General features: G+C 39.7%; 1 long non-coding RNA gene across 1 annotated transcript; it reads left to right on the top strand.

The window, feature by feature from the left end:
- Positions 1–2,999: 2,999 nt before the first annotated feature.
- Positions 3,000–13,447, top strand: LOC132681115 (uncharacterized). The gene is made up of 4 exons (XR_009610850.2): positions 3,000–3,166; positions 6,691–6,781; positions 12,153–12,213; positions 13,081–13,447. It is a non-coding gene; the product is annotated as an uncharacterized LOC132681115 (long non-coding RNA).
- Positions 13,448–13,652: the final 205 nt, after the last annotated feature.

Raw genomic sequence — 13,652 nt, 5'->3', positions numbered from 1 at the left:
CCATCCTATATGGCTTTATTTTTTTTTTTCCTTTTTGGAAAAATACCATGTTTTAGAGGCTTAGCTGATGTAGCAGTGGAATTTCACTCTTTGCTCAAATCTGAGGTGAGCTGCTTTTGTGCCTCTGACTTCTACCTGGCTGCGTTTGCACCTCTGTTTCCAGGGCTCCTGTAGTCAGCAGTCAAGGAGGGAAAGACTTTTGGGGGTGGATTAAAATGTAAACTGGTTCAGAACCCCCAGATCTTCCAGACTCCGGCTCAGCTAGGCTACTGTTCCAGGCTATTGCTCCTTATGTAATGCCCGTGTGTGTGTCTTTTTCCTTCCCTAACATAATTATTTAAGTGATTCTAATATTTGGGATTTGGGAAGCTTTTATAAGATTGTAAGTTAACTTACAAAAGCAAATTGGCCTTTAACTGAACAAAGAATGTTTCTTCAACTCTTGAGAAAAGCAATGGATTTTTACTTATTTTCTCATTCTAACATACTCTTATCTTGGAAAGACTTTTATTTTGTTACAACCGTTGAAAACATTTTAAGGGAACTTTTAAATGACCCTGGCCTAAGTGATTTGTTCTAGGTCAAAGAAAGTGGGAGGAGAGGCTGTCAAGCAGTTTAAAGTGGCATAAATGCTTTGGAAGGGTTGGGGTGGAGAGAGCAAGGGTACACGTTCTCATAATGCAGAGGGAACGGTGCGTATTAAGCAAAATTGCCTTTTTAAACAATATAATTTGATGAGGGAAGTGCAAATTGATGAAGATGGCCTTAGAAATAAAATAAATCCGATTATAAAACTAGAAGTGGAGATTGTCCCTGCTTGATGTGCTTTGCTTTTTGTAATATGCTTCTTTAGATAAGAATTATGAAATAGATTCTTTGATCTTTTACATTACAAAAAAAATTAAGGATTTTTCTGGCTGAGGGGAGCACTCCCAGGAACAAATCCAAAGAATAATGGGGTTTGATATGTTATTTTGAGTTTGCTGAGCCCCTAGGACGTTTTTTTGCTCCTGTTGGGGGAGATGTTGAATTTATATTCTCAGCCATTGTGAAAAGACTTTGTGCAAGGTTTTATCAAATGATTTCAGAGGAAAAGTCGGAAACCAAATCTCTTAATGTTGTTACCCCTGATCTTGGGGTTGTCTTTGATGTACAGATTTATGGGAAAGCACAGGATGAAGCGAATAGAGTTCTTTAAACGGAAAGATGCAGCATCTACTAGAATGAAAGAGAGTAGCTGCACCGTCAGTGGAGTCCTTAAGTGATCCTGGCTGGTGTCGCTTCTGGAACTAAGAGCTTTGATGCTTTTGCTTTTCAGTGGAAAAGCTATGGGCAAGACAAGGGAACACTGGGTCCGTCATGTTGACCTTTCAGTCTGATTCACCAGGAAGAGTATTCTTTACCAAACTTTTATATAAAAGGATACATAGCAATATATATCTGGAAGACTTTTGAATTCTCTATCCCTGGCCTAAAGCTTCAGTTAGGAAAGGAACTTAAGCAGTAAGAAGTTGTTGAACTTACTGAAATTGAGATTTTGGCTAAGTGCTTAGAGCTAGGATGGCAAATGCTGAGCATCCATGTCACCATGCTCCTCACCAGTGCATATGGCAGACATCACTAATCCATTAGTGCAGTCTCTCACTCAGTCCAGAGGTGGCCTCGTTATCTTTCCTAACCCAGCGCTTTAGGCAGCTGCTCCTGTATTGATCAGCATTACACAGGAGATAAAACCTGTTTCTTCACCACACCCTCACACCCCCACACCCCCTATAATAGGTTATACTGTGAACTGGTAAATGGTCTGAATGTTTTTGAGTAGGAGGCTGTTCCAGGGCCTGTCTCCTCACCAGAGACCACAGGAGAACGGCCCATCCCTGTTACCATCACCCACAGGGTGCCCACTGAACATATGCTGGCGCTCTGGTTACAAAAAGGCTTAAGATAGCTTTCACCTTCAAGGACCTGACTCTTACTGGGAGAGGAGAAGGGTAAGTAAGGTAGCCTAAGATGCATGCCAAGTAAGTGTTGTGTTGAATAAATAGCAATTGAAGAAAGAGGAGCTGAAATCCTATGGGACTGAAATCTGAGAAAGAACTATCTTGTTCCCATTCAGTAGCCTGGCCAATTTATTTTGGATATGCACACTTCATTGCTGATCTGTGTGGAAGGTGAAAAAAGAGAAAAAGAAAAAGTCTTCAGAGGGAAGTTTGGGGAAAGCAAAAACTTAACAAAATAATTGAATCTAAGAAGGATCAGGGCATGGCAACAGTGTTCACTTGGTTATCTCTACCTTTCTCCTTGGTTACTGACCTGCGTCCCAGAGGAGAAGAGGTAAGGCAGAGGATAGTTAACGGAAATAGTGGAATTGGGAATAAGGGAAGGTGAGAGCTGTGAGGGAATAAATAAATGGATATTTTAGTGATTTGTTTTCTCTTGCACTGCCCTGCATCCTGGCATAGGTGGGCTGGGGATTGATAGAAGGTTTGCTTTATTTAGGGTCAGAAGTACATGTAAAAATGTATATTCTTGGGGCGCCTGGGTGGCTCAGGCGGTTAGGCATCTGGCTCTTGATTTTGTTTCAGATCATGATCTCAGTCAGGGTTTGTGAGATTGAGCTCCCACATTGCATCCAGCTCTGTGCTGGCAGCACAGAGCCTGCTTGAGATTCTCTTTCTGCTCCTTCCCTGCTCACACACGCTCACTCTATTTCAGAATAAAAAAACATTAAAAATAAAGATGTGTATTCTTGGCATAATTTATATAAGATATTGAACTATATCAGAAGTGTTTTGCACAAGGAGTTTCCTCATATAGATCACCTTTTAATACAGTTAACTAGGACCCTGCGTTTCTTGGTAGATTTCTGTATTTTACTTTCTAATATTTACAAGATTTGAGTTTCGTTATTCTCAATGTTTCACATACAGATTTGGTGTCATGCTTCTATAATAAGTTACTAAATTTAAAAGGAAATTTTTTTTTTGTTTGTTAGAGCGCAAGCGAGCACAAGGCGGGAGAGGGACAGAGAAAAAGGGAGACACTGAATCGGAAGCAGGCTCCAGGCTTTCAGCTCTGAACACCGACCCCATGAGGGGCTAGAACCCACGAACTCATGATCATGATCTGAGCCCAAGTTGGATGCTCAACCTCCTGAGCCAACCAGGTGCCTCAAAAGGAAAATTTTAAGTTAGGTTATTTCTAAGATTGAATATTCTGTGGTAGGCCACATAAAGTAACTCACTGGTAGTTCAGAAAGATACTAAACCTGACAGATGGACTCTTTGTTGGGAAAAGGACATACACTACATTTGGTGTAACATTGCCTAACTATACCCCACCCTGAAATTCATTTTTTAAATATTTGCTTGATGAAGCCCTCAAAGTGAAATAGAGGGGGATTTTTTTTTTCAGATTTTATTTTTTATTATTTAAAAAATTTTTAAAAAATATTTATTTATTTTTGAGAGAGAGAGATCGGGGGAGGGGCAGAGAGAGGGAGACACAGAATCAGAAGCAGGCTCCAGGTGCTGAGCTGTCAGCACAGAGCCCGACATGAGGCTTGAACCTCTGAACCATGGGATCGTGACCTGAGCCCTTAACCAATTGAGCCACCCAGGGGCCCCCAGATTTTCATTAAATTGTAACTTGTTTTTTAAATTAAAAACAATTGTTAATGTTTATTTTTTATTTTTATTTTTGAGAGAGAGAGAGAAAGAAGGTGCAAACCTCTTTCTTAATAAACATAAGTTTAAGATCTTTTGAAGTGCGCAGAGGAGAAAGTTCCTAATTCCACGTTAAGTGTGGGGAAAGCTTCACATGGAAGCCCTGCTCGGGTGCCAACCATGAAGAGGATACTAATCATGAAGAGGGGTTTGCTAGTGGGGAGAATGCCTGTGTGGGAGTATAAAACTGGAGAAGGCCTCCAGATTCATCCATTCTACTTTTCTTTTTTTCAAGTTTATTTATTTTGAGAGAGAGAGAATGGGGGAGGGGCAGAGAGACAGGGGGAGAGAGAGAGAGAGAGAGAGGATCCCAAGCAGGCTCCATTCTGTCACCACATAGCCCTATGTGGGGCTCGAACCCCCAAACCATGAGATTGTGAGGTGAGCTGAAACCAAGAGTTGGGTACTTAACCGACTGAGCCACGCAGGATCCCCCCATTCTACTTTTTCTACTATCTAAACCAACCTGGACAGAAGCATGCCATGTATCTAAAAATGTCCAAGAAAGGAAATCATATTCAGTCACTACTGTATTTGACTCATGTTTTCCGTTCACGAGTTCAGCAGTGAAATTTCAAGTCATGGTACTTAAACCGCCAAACAGAATATTTCAATCAGCATTTCTCCTAATCCAACCACTTTTTACCTTCACGTAACTACCCCAGCCTCTCTGACCCCATCTTTTGTGTGTCTCTGTCGGTCCAGAGTTTTCAGATTTTCGTTGTATATGCATCTGGAAGAGGAGTAAGTTTTGGGGTATGAAGAAGCCAGTTTCAGACTCTATTTGGGAGTGTAGCTGGAAACACTGGGCCCTGAGGGAAAGTCCAAGATGCTCCTGCTACAGAGTCAGGCTGGTGAGAAGGGTGGGGAGGGAAGCTGGCTTTTCGTGCATCCACTGCTCTTGCCCTTCCTCAGTGCAGAACAGAACACGAACACTGCCAGCTCCAAAACTCACCCTTCACAAGTTCTTTTTAAAGCCTACGGGAGGACCTTGTTTGGGAAAACAGTGCTGGTTAGGCTCAGAGGTTTCAGACGAGTGGAACCCTACCCTGGGCCGAATGATTTTGACTGCTGTAACCACTTTCAGAACTCAGGCCTGCAGACCTCTTTCTAGGACTTAAAAGGGCTGTTTGCTGGAGAAGGGGAGAGGAGCACGTGGAAATGTCTGAGGGCTGTTGTTTTTTAAAACCAAGGCAATTTTTAATAGCCAATCATTTGTTTCTAAGTTCCCCTCTCGGCCTTAAGGAACCAGCTGTAAATAAAATATTGAAAGAGCTAAAATGCTGGCCCTTCACATAATGTCCTATAGTTGCATCATTTTGATTCTGTGGTTTTAAAGATACCCACCCTGGCTCTACCACTTATTTATAGGATACAGTTGATCATGACACTTAGTTTCATTTTTTTTTATAAAATAGGTGTAATAATTTCTACTTTATAGTTCTTGGGAGAATTGGACGTAATTCATATAATATAAAATGTCTCTCACATAGTAATTGCTGAATAAAGTGCAACCAAATAAAAACCATCTTTGCAACATCTGAATTGCTGTCTTAATTTACCCCACAACTGCTTTAGGAAGGTTCTACACAGGAGGATTTGGGTGGCTTAGTTGGTTAAGCATCCAGCTTTTGATTTGGGCTCAGGACATGATCTCACAGTTTATGAGATTCAGCCCTGTATCAGGCTCTGCACTGACAGAATAGTGCCTGCTTGGGATTCTCTCTCCCTCTCTCTGCCCCTACCCTGCTTGCACGCTCTCTCTCAAAATAAATAAATAAACTTAAAAACAATTTCTTAAGGTTCTAGACAGTAAAATAAAAGCACGACATTTAAAATTGACGTATTTTGAATAAAATATTATAAAATCTCAAATTGTGAGCTACGGGTAACTATATGTTGCCACTCACACTCAGCGAACTAGTGTTTTCTGAAGTGGGCTATCGACATTCCAAGTTAGGCAAAGATCATGCACTTGCGTGTGGGAAGAAAATATTAGAGCTGCTTTAAAAATATTATTTATCTTCTCCTTTAAAAGTCTTTTTTTGTTGGGGCGCCTGGGTGGGTCAGTCGTTTGAGCATCCGGCTCTTGATTTCGGCTTAGGTCATGATCCCGAGGTCATGGGATTGAGACCCATAATGGGTTCCACACTGAGCATGGAGCCTGCTTGGGATTCTATCTCTCCCATTCCCTCTGCCCCTCTCCCCTACTGATGCTCTCTCTCTCTAAAATAAAAAATTGTATTTGTTGTATATATCATTTACATAGTGTGCCAGTATAGTAGTAAATGCATAAATTATATAAATGTCTATTTATATAAGATATCAACTCAGTTTTTTAAATTTTTTTTTAACTTATGACCATAAGCGTTTGGAAATCACTGATCTAAGTGGCCACGTCCATTATAACATGCAGATTCTTGTCAAGTCCAATTTCTTAGAATTTTATCACATTAAATGTTTGAACATGGGTTTGAGATTTAGCAAGATAAAAAAATAAGGACCATTTAAAAAAATGTATGGGCAGTTTTATTTGATTCTTATTCTATATCTGTTTGCTAGTAATTTTCTACCCAGTGCAGTGTTTTTCAAGTTTTTTGGATTTGCTTTTTAGTTCCTAATTTGAGGAATTAATACAATTTGGGAAATAAAAGACACCAGAATGGAACCCATCTGTCTCAATAGGTTTCTGAAGTTTCTATTGTGAACCTTTTCCTGTGCACACATTATAGTTTTGGTTAGGGACTCCTGAACCATGCGGTGAAACATTTGCTGAATATCCCATTTGCAGAATCCATTTTTTGTGCCTCAAGTGAGGTCGTGTTTTGGTCATGGGTTTTAGTCATGTGTTTTAAAGGCACGATACTGCCTTACCCTTCAGAACTTTCTGCTGCTTACCCAAAGTTCTTCCAGGTAGCCATCTCTGATCATTTGAAGACTTTTTTATCTTTTTCTTTTTTTTCAGAAGATTAGCAGAATTCCTGATCACATTTTCTGGCCCATGACTCCCATACAAAATATATCTTCCCAGAGGTCAATTTCTCTTGCACTGACAGGTAAATTGTGCATATGGTTACTCTCCTATCCTGGTTAAAAAGAAAAAAAAAAGTAAAACCAGAGACTGTTGTGATACATTTTGTTGCCAGAATCTTTGGCAATGAAGGGGTAAATAACAATGACAGAAAGCGTTTAGAAACTGGCTTCTTCCTCACTCCCCTGATTCTGCCACAACTAAGAGCTGGAGTTAACCCCACCCTCTCTAGCACAGGCGGCTGGTGCTCAAGCAGTGAGTATGAAGTATCGGGTTGGGTGTGGTCCAAAGACCCACCTGCCCATAACCCACATATTGTTCTTTCCATCTTTAGGACCAGCTGGCTCTCATGGCTCCCATCAAACTATGCAACATAACATAGTCCTTCCCCACCAATTATTTGCTGTAGTTAACTTTGCTACAGTTAGTTACAGCTAACTTCCTGTAGGGCATACCTGTTACTTGTACTTAATAAGAATAGAGATCCATTTTCATCATTTCCTTTCTCTCCTTATGGAGAGGAAAATATTTACATGTACCATAACCTGCACGTTTACATCTCTTTGTTAGATTTGTTTGGCCATCATCTCAATGCCTGGTCTAGTTTCTAGTGTGTATTTTTGGTTTAAGGGTTGTTTTTGTTTTGCCTAGGGTAAATTGAGCACCCAGAGGGGAAATTTTCAATTATTTCTGCAGGAGTTTTCCTGAGTTGCTAACAATGCCCTTATTTGTTGTCTAGCCACTGCAAACTGACTTTGACAAGAACCGCTGAGAATTTAGTTTGTCGTCTTTTTTCATATAAAAATATATTAGCCATCCTTTGATCTGTTTTCCAAAAATCTCTTATGACTGGTGCAGCTTACTTTTTCATAGCTTCTGAAGTAAAAACACATTTTTTAATGCACAACTGTAGATTCTTCATTTTGTAACAAAGCCTCAAATTATATTAATTCTTCTCTAAGATTTTGTGATATATCTGAAAGATGGACATACTGACAAAAACCTTAAAAATCAAATTTTATTTGGATGAAAATGGAAAAGCAAAAGAGCCTGTTTGGCTGAAATCTGCATTCACAATATCTCTGTAGCTGCTAGTTTTAATAAAAACATCTGAAGCAATGGAAAATTGGGGTGGAGGAGGGTGAGTGTGTTATTGGACCTTTTTGAAATTACAGAAATTCTCAAAACATTTTGTACCTGAAGGCTTTTTAAAGTAGTCTTCCATTCCTGCAAATTGTGGTACATAATCAATGTTTATAATAGCCCTGTGTGCAGTTGGTTGCTCCATAAAAATGTATACTAACAAGCATCTTTATGTGGGCTGTTTAATGAATGACTCCCCATTCACAGACTTGCATTCTGTACCTGGGGGGTCTTATTGCCCTTTCTGAAGGCCTGCCTGATACATGGTATGCCTCATACTCATTCTATCAGTGTTTTGTTTTGAAATTAGTCACTGTTACAGAGTGTGTGTGTGTGTGTGTGTGTGTGTGTGTGTGTGTGTGTATACTCTCTCCCACCCCCACCCCCGCTCTGACAATTTCCTGGGTTGAGTGCATGGGCGCTTGGGGCACCTGGATGGCTCAGTCAGTTAAGCATCCGAGTTTGGCTCAGGTCATGATCTTGCAGCTCCTGGGTTCAAGCTCCGTGTCGGGCTCTGTGCTGACAGCTCAGAGCCTGGAGCCTGCTTCCGATTCTGTGTCTCCCTCTTTCTGCCCCTCCCCTGCTCATGCTCTGTCTCTCTCTCAAAAATAAATAAACATTAAAAAAATTGTTTTAAGTGCTTAGCCTTATTCAGATTAAAAATTGAGAACCTACTATGTGCACATAGTGCTTTGACACTAAACCAAATTAGGTAGTAGGTGGCTTTTAAGGATAATAGTTAATGTTCAGAAAGCCTATGAGTTTCTCTGAAACTACAGATAGCATGCTCTTTGTTTTGTGTACATATAACCAAAGGTTTCATGCAGTTGGGTTATCATGACATATCATCGTTTGACAATTTGATAATAGTTATTTGCTATCACTGTTGTACTATTCAAGAAACTGTGAAATTACCGTTCTAAAAGGCGATGAAGAATCTTTTCAAGTAAGTAACTTCACTTAATGTTTGAAGAAATATGTGAATAAAAGGCCTCAGTATGATGAAGTTGTTCTATGTGTGAGGGTTTCCAGATAATTGCTCTAGATTTGTTCAAACCCTTATGACACTGATAGTGCCAGAAATGAAAGGAGCAATGCAAACTGTATGGAAACTGAGAAACCTAAGTTGGTTCAGTAACACTCACCTCTTCTTCTTCTTTTTTTTTTTTTAAAGTGTTCACCTGCTTTAGATATAAAAATAACTTTGCAATTGCAGACTTCCAAGTTTATCCCAATGTTCTCAGTGCTATGGGCTATATGTGGATGCACAGTGTGTGTTAAAAGTACTTTTGTAACCATCTCAGGATTTTTAAAATGACTCGTTATTTCTGTGAAGTCACAAAAAACCTGACTGCTGAAATATGCAAGAATTAGAGCAAGGTGATAGAATCTGGAGCACCTTATAAAAGCCTGACCTTATGCTTTAATTTAACTCCCACACAATCTTTTTTTCTCAAAAGTTTAATTGAGCTGCACTTGGTTTTTGTTGATTAGGATAATTATGCCGGAATGACTTTAAAATCTCTTTGCATGCACTGTTTAGCTCGGGCACTTCTTATAATCACTTGGAGAGGGACCAGGAGTGTCCTACCCAGAATTCCCAGGGTAGGGCGGTGGGAGAACAGAGCAAGGTGAGTTTAAGGAAGCAGCTACCTTTGTTCTGCAGCTTTTAGCTATTCAGCACTGCTGGGGTCGGTCATCGAATTGAAAGCGGCAGGACTGGAGGTCTGACTGCCAGGTCAATCTGAAACCAAGCAGCAGAATATGAGATGGAAAAAACATGGGCCTTAAAATTGGACAAAACCTGGATTTGAATTCTGGGCATGAACCCTGCCACGGAGGCTTTTAGCTGTATGACCTTGAGCTACTGAATTCGAAACTCAGTTTTTTAAATTTATTGTGGAGGATGTGAGCTAAGTTAACATGCCTTTGCTTAGCACAGTGTCTGGTGTAATAGTTAACTCATTTTTTTTTTCCAGCTTATGATAAAGAAACTGACATCTACTCACCTTTGGCATATAATTAAGGATGTTTGCATCACTCATTTTTATTGACTTTTCATTTTTTAACCATTAAAATAATGTCATGGCATTTCATAGACCATGAAAACTCAGTTTAAACAATCTTGGGCATATTCTTCTGCTATGACGAGCGAGCTGTTCTCTCAAGGTATCTTTGATATTTGGTATCGTGCAAGAGAAGTGATATGGCCGATGTCAAATCTGAATTGATTTTCCCAAGAAGAGTATCAAGCAATTGTGCATTCACAACAAGCTGAAATCTGAAATGATTTTCCTCTCTCATTTGTGCAACTCATTTTCATTGTGAAGGCAATTCATAAAAACAATGCATAATCAAACCTGCCTACCAAGATAAAACATTCTCTAGCCCACTGATTTAAATTTAAGAACAAACAGCAAACAAAAAAAACCTAGCCCTTTCATGACTAAACTACAAAGCATCTTTTAAATAGATGGTAAAATTAATAGAATTACCTAATTTATAATAAACTTTTTTAATTAAAAAAATGTTTTAATAATGTTTTTTATTTATTTTTGAGAGAGACAGAGAGTGAGTTGGGGGGAGGGGGACAGAGAAAGAGGGAGACACAGAATCCAAAACAGGCTCCAGGCTCTGAGCTGTCAGCAGAGAGCCCGATGTGGGGCTTGAACCCATGAAACATGAGATCATGACCTGAGCCGAAGTCGATCGCTCAACTGACTGAGACACCCAGGCTCATTTTTTTTAATGTTTATTTTTGAGAGAGAGAAGAGAGTATGGGTGTGTGTGTCTGTGTGTGTGTGCGTGCACATACGCACACAAAGTGGGGGAGAGTCAGAGAGAAAAGGAGACAGAGGATCCCAAGTAAGCTCTGTGCTGATACAGGGCTTTGAGTTCACAAACTGAACTGTGAAATCATGACCTGAGCTGAAATCAAGAGTCAGAAGCATAACCAACTGAGCCACTCAGATGCCCATAGATAAGCATTTAAAAAGCATTCCTAAACTACTTCCAAGCCTAGGGGTGCCTGGGTGGCTTAGTGTGTTGAGCATTAGAGTTTAGATCTTATGGTTTGTGAGTTCGAGCCCCACATTCAGGCTCTGTGCTGATAGCTCAGAACCTGGAGCCTGCTTCGGATTCTGTGTCTCTGCCCCTCCCCCACTCATGCTCTGTCTCTCAAAAATAAAAACATTAAAAAGAAAGTTTTAAACTGCTTCCTAGGCTAGACCTATATATTAGTTACAACAGGTTAGATTTAAATATTTTCCTAATATTTCCTGCTATGTGGTAATAATTAATTGTGTATCCTCTTGGAATCAGGTATTATAGTGTAGCTAAACAAATAAAATTGAAGATTAATTTAGAGAATTAAGTGTTGAGGTGGAAATGTTAGCCTCACCTTAGTTTCAGACAACATCACCTCTTAAATAAGATATAATAAACCTTGAGTCCTGAGTCCTTTTTTTTTTTTTTTTTGGTTATTAAATTTGCTTCGTATTTGGCATAATCCTAGAGTAAGACCTTTCAACTTTCCCTTCTTCTGAAGTCATTAAATGATAGCTATGTAGGGTCCTAAAGATGGTCTGTCTCATAATTATATCAGTTTATGAACTCCGTTTAAGAAATAAAAGAACAATTGCACATTTAATCCAGGAGATCATCTACTGACCATATTGAAGTAGAGGGTCTGTTTTCTGTGTGATTCCCTAACCCACTTATTAATACTTGAAGACTCAGCAGTTTTCGGAGTCTGTGCCCTGAAATTGCTTATTTTGAGAGCAGCAGGTTTCTCTAAGGAGTATTTACTTGGGCCTTTTTTTTTTTTTTTTTTTTTCCTTTTCCCTTGGTGGTACTAGTCAGAAACTTTCTAGACCAAACCAGAGCTATTCTGATAAATATAACCTCATTTACACATAAAAAAAAAATGTCCTGTTCGGTCTCGTCTGTCACAAGGGAAATATTTTTTTCCTTTAACATACAAATGAGAGAGCTAGGTTAAATATAGCAGATAATCTTAATGCAGTGAACATGCTGAGGACCCATAAGTATGGCTATTTTCCAATTTGAGTTCCCTAAATGAGGGCAGTTAAGCATAGGAGCCTGTGGTCAGCTGGAATGAATGAGCAAAACGAGCCGTGACCTTTTGCATCAGGGGAAACACATCGTTCTGTTTCTGGCTTTTCACAGCTTATGTGTTTGCGTTTTTAATGTATGACTGAACCTGAAAGTTCATCTCTAATCTTGATCCACAGGGAAATGGCAGAAATCCTAACCAGCCAAATGATACAAATTTAAATTTCCTGTGGAAGAAAGGTCAGTAATGTTCTGCTCACTGGGGACAGTCTTAACTCAGCAAGCAATCCTTCTGATTAAAATTCCTGTTGAGAGCTAGTGGTTTGTCTGATTGAAAAACTAAATAAGTCCTTAATCACTTAGGTAAGATGACATCACTGGGACATCAGAAACTGTCCAAGAGATGAAAAACCCCTCCCGGGTATCAACTTCATTTTAAAATTGAAAAACAAAAACATAGGGCTGCATTTAACAGCAACTATTTATAGTTCTGTGATGTAAGACCTCCAGCTTCCTATAATCCCCATTGTTCTCTAAAAATAAAGACCCATTTAACCGAGGAGGACTGGCGAGTGATCTTGTGATGGATTTGAGTTATTGTTCAATGTGCCAGTCCAGGCAGGGGACCACAACAGCGAGTCAACACTGCCGGGAGCCTCTGGCTTGATTGGGTGCCTGCTGCCTTTGCTCACTGTACTTACCTGTTTGCACACTGGTACTGTTGAGAAAATAGCACTCTTGTGGTTGGCTTCAGCTTTTCTCGTGGAAACCTAGCCCTTTTATGAGATGAGCACACAGCTGGCATATTTAGTTGGTAGCAAGTGACTGACCTAATGAATTAGGTCAGCATGGCGAGGATTTAGTTTCTTTGCCCCAACCTTAAAGTTCTTGTTTTTTTAACCATGGAGCTTTGTATCTGTATCACCTACATCTAACTAAGACCTTCCCATGAAGTCTCAAGATAGCCTTTATCCTGAATTTAAAATAACCTCAGATGCACCATTTTACCAAGAGGCCAACAAAATGATGTTACACCCTTGTTAATGTTTCTAATATTAGATTTTACTTGACAGTCCCTACTTACAGTTTGCTTCTTTTCTTTCTCAGTTTTTATGTGCCTGCTGTTTTTCTTTCTTGCAAGCCAGAAGAAAGTAATAAAAAATAAAAGTTAAGAAAAGACGTCCATGCAGATTAAGTGCATTTCCAGTCTCCCTTTGAAATCACATAAAGCGGCTCTGTGTCTCCTTGCTCTGTGGTGTAAGCGGGGAGTGCCTGAGGAGAGCCAGGGACTATGTCTGCTTTCAGAAAGGCCCTGGGAGTCCCTGTTTGAGGCTTCTCATCTTGTCAGTGCTGAAGGGCTGGAGGAGAATTCGGGGATTTCTCACAATCGGTAAACCCTGACATTTTGTCTTTAATCTCTTTTTCAATGTGAATTCTGTCAGATGATCTGAGAAGACACCCAATTACAGTCTGAGTTGCTACCCAGTGCCTAAAACTGCTCAAGAAAAGGGTTTTCTTTTCAGGAATATGATAGCATATGTGTTTCTGAGCTTTTAGCTTTTCGTATGAAATTATAATAAATTGTGCATGAAGGTGAAACACTGAGGATGATGCCACCTTATTAAATTGAATTTAGTGGATGGTTAATTCTGATGATGCTAAAATATTGCTCATTCCAA

Source organism: Panthera onca, chromosome A1 (genome assembly GCF_046562875.1).
Source record: "Panthera onca isolate mPanOnc1 chromosome A1, mPanOnc1 haplotype 2, whole genome shotgun sequence".
Taxonomy (NCBI): Eukaryota; Metazoa; Chordata; class Mammalia; order Carnivora; family Felidae; genus Panthera; species Panthera onca.
This window is presented reverse-complemented; position numbering and strand designations above follow the sequence as displayed.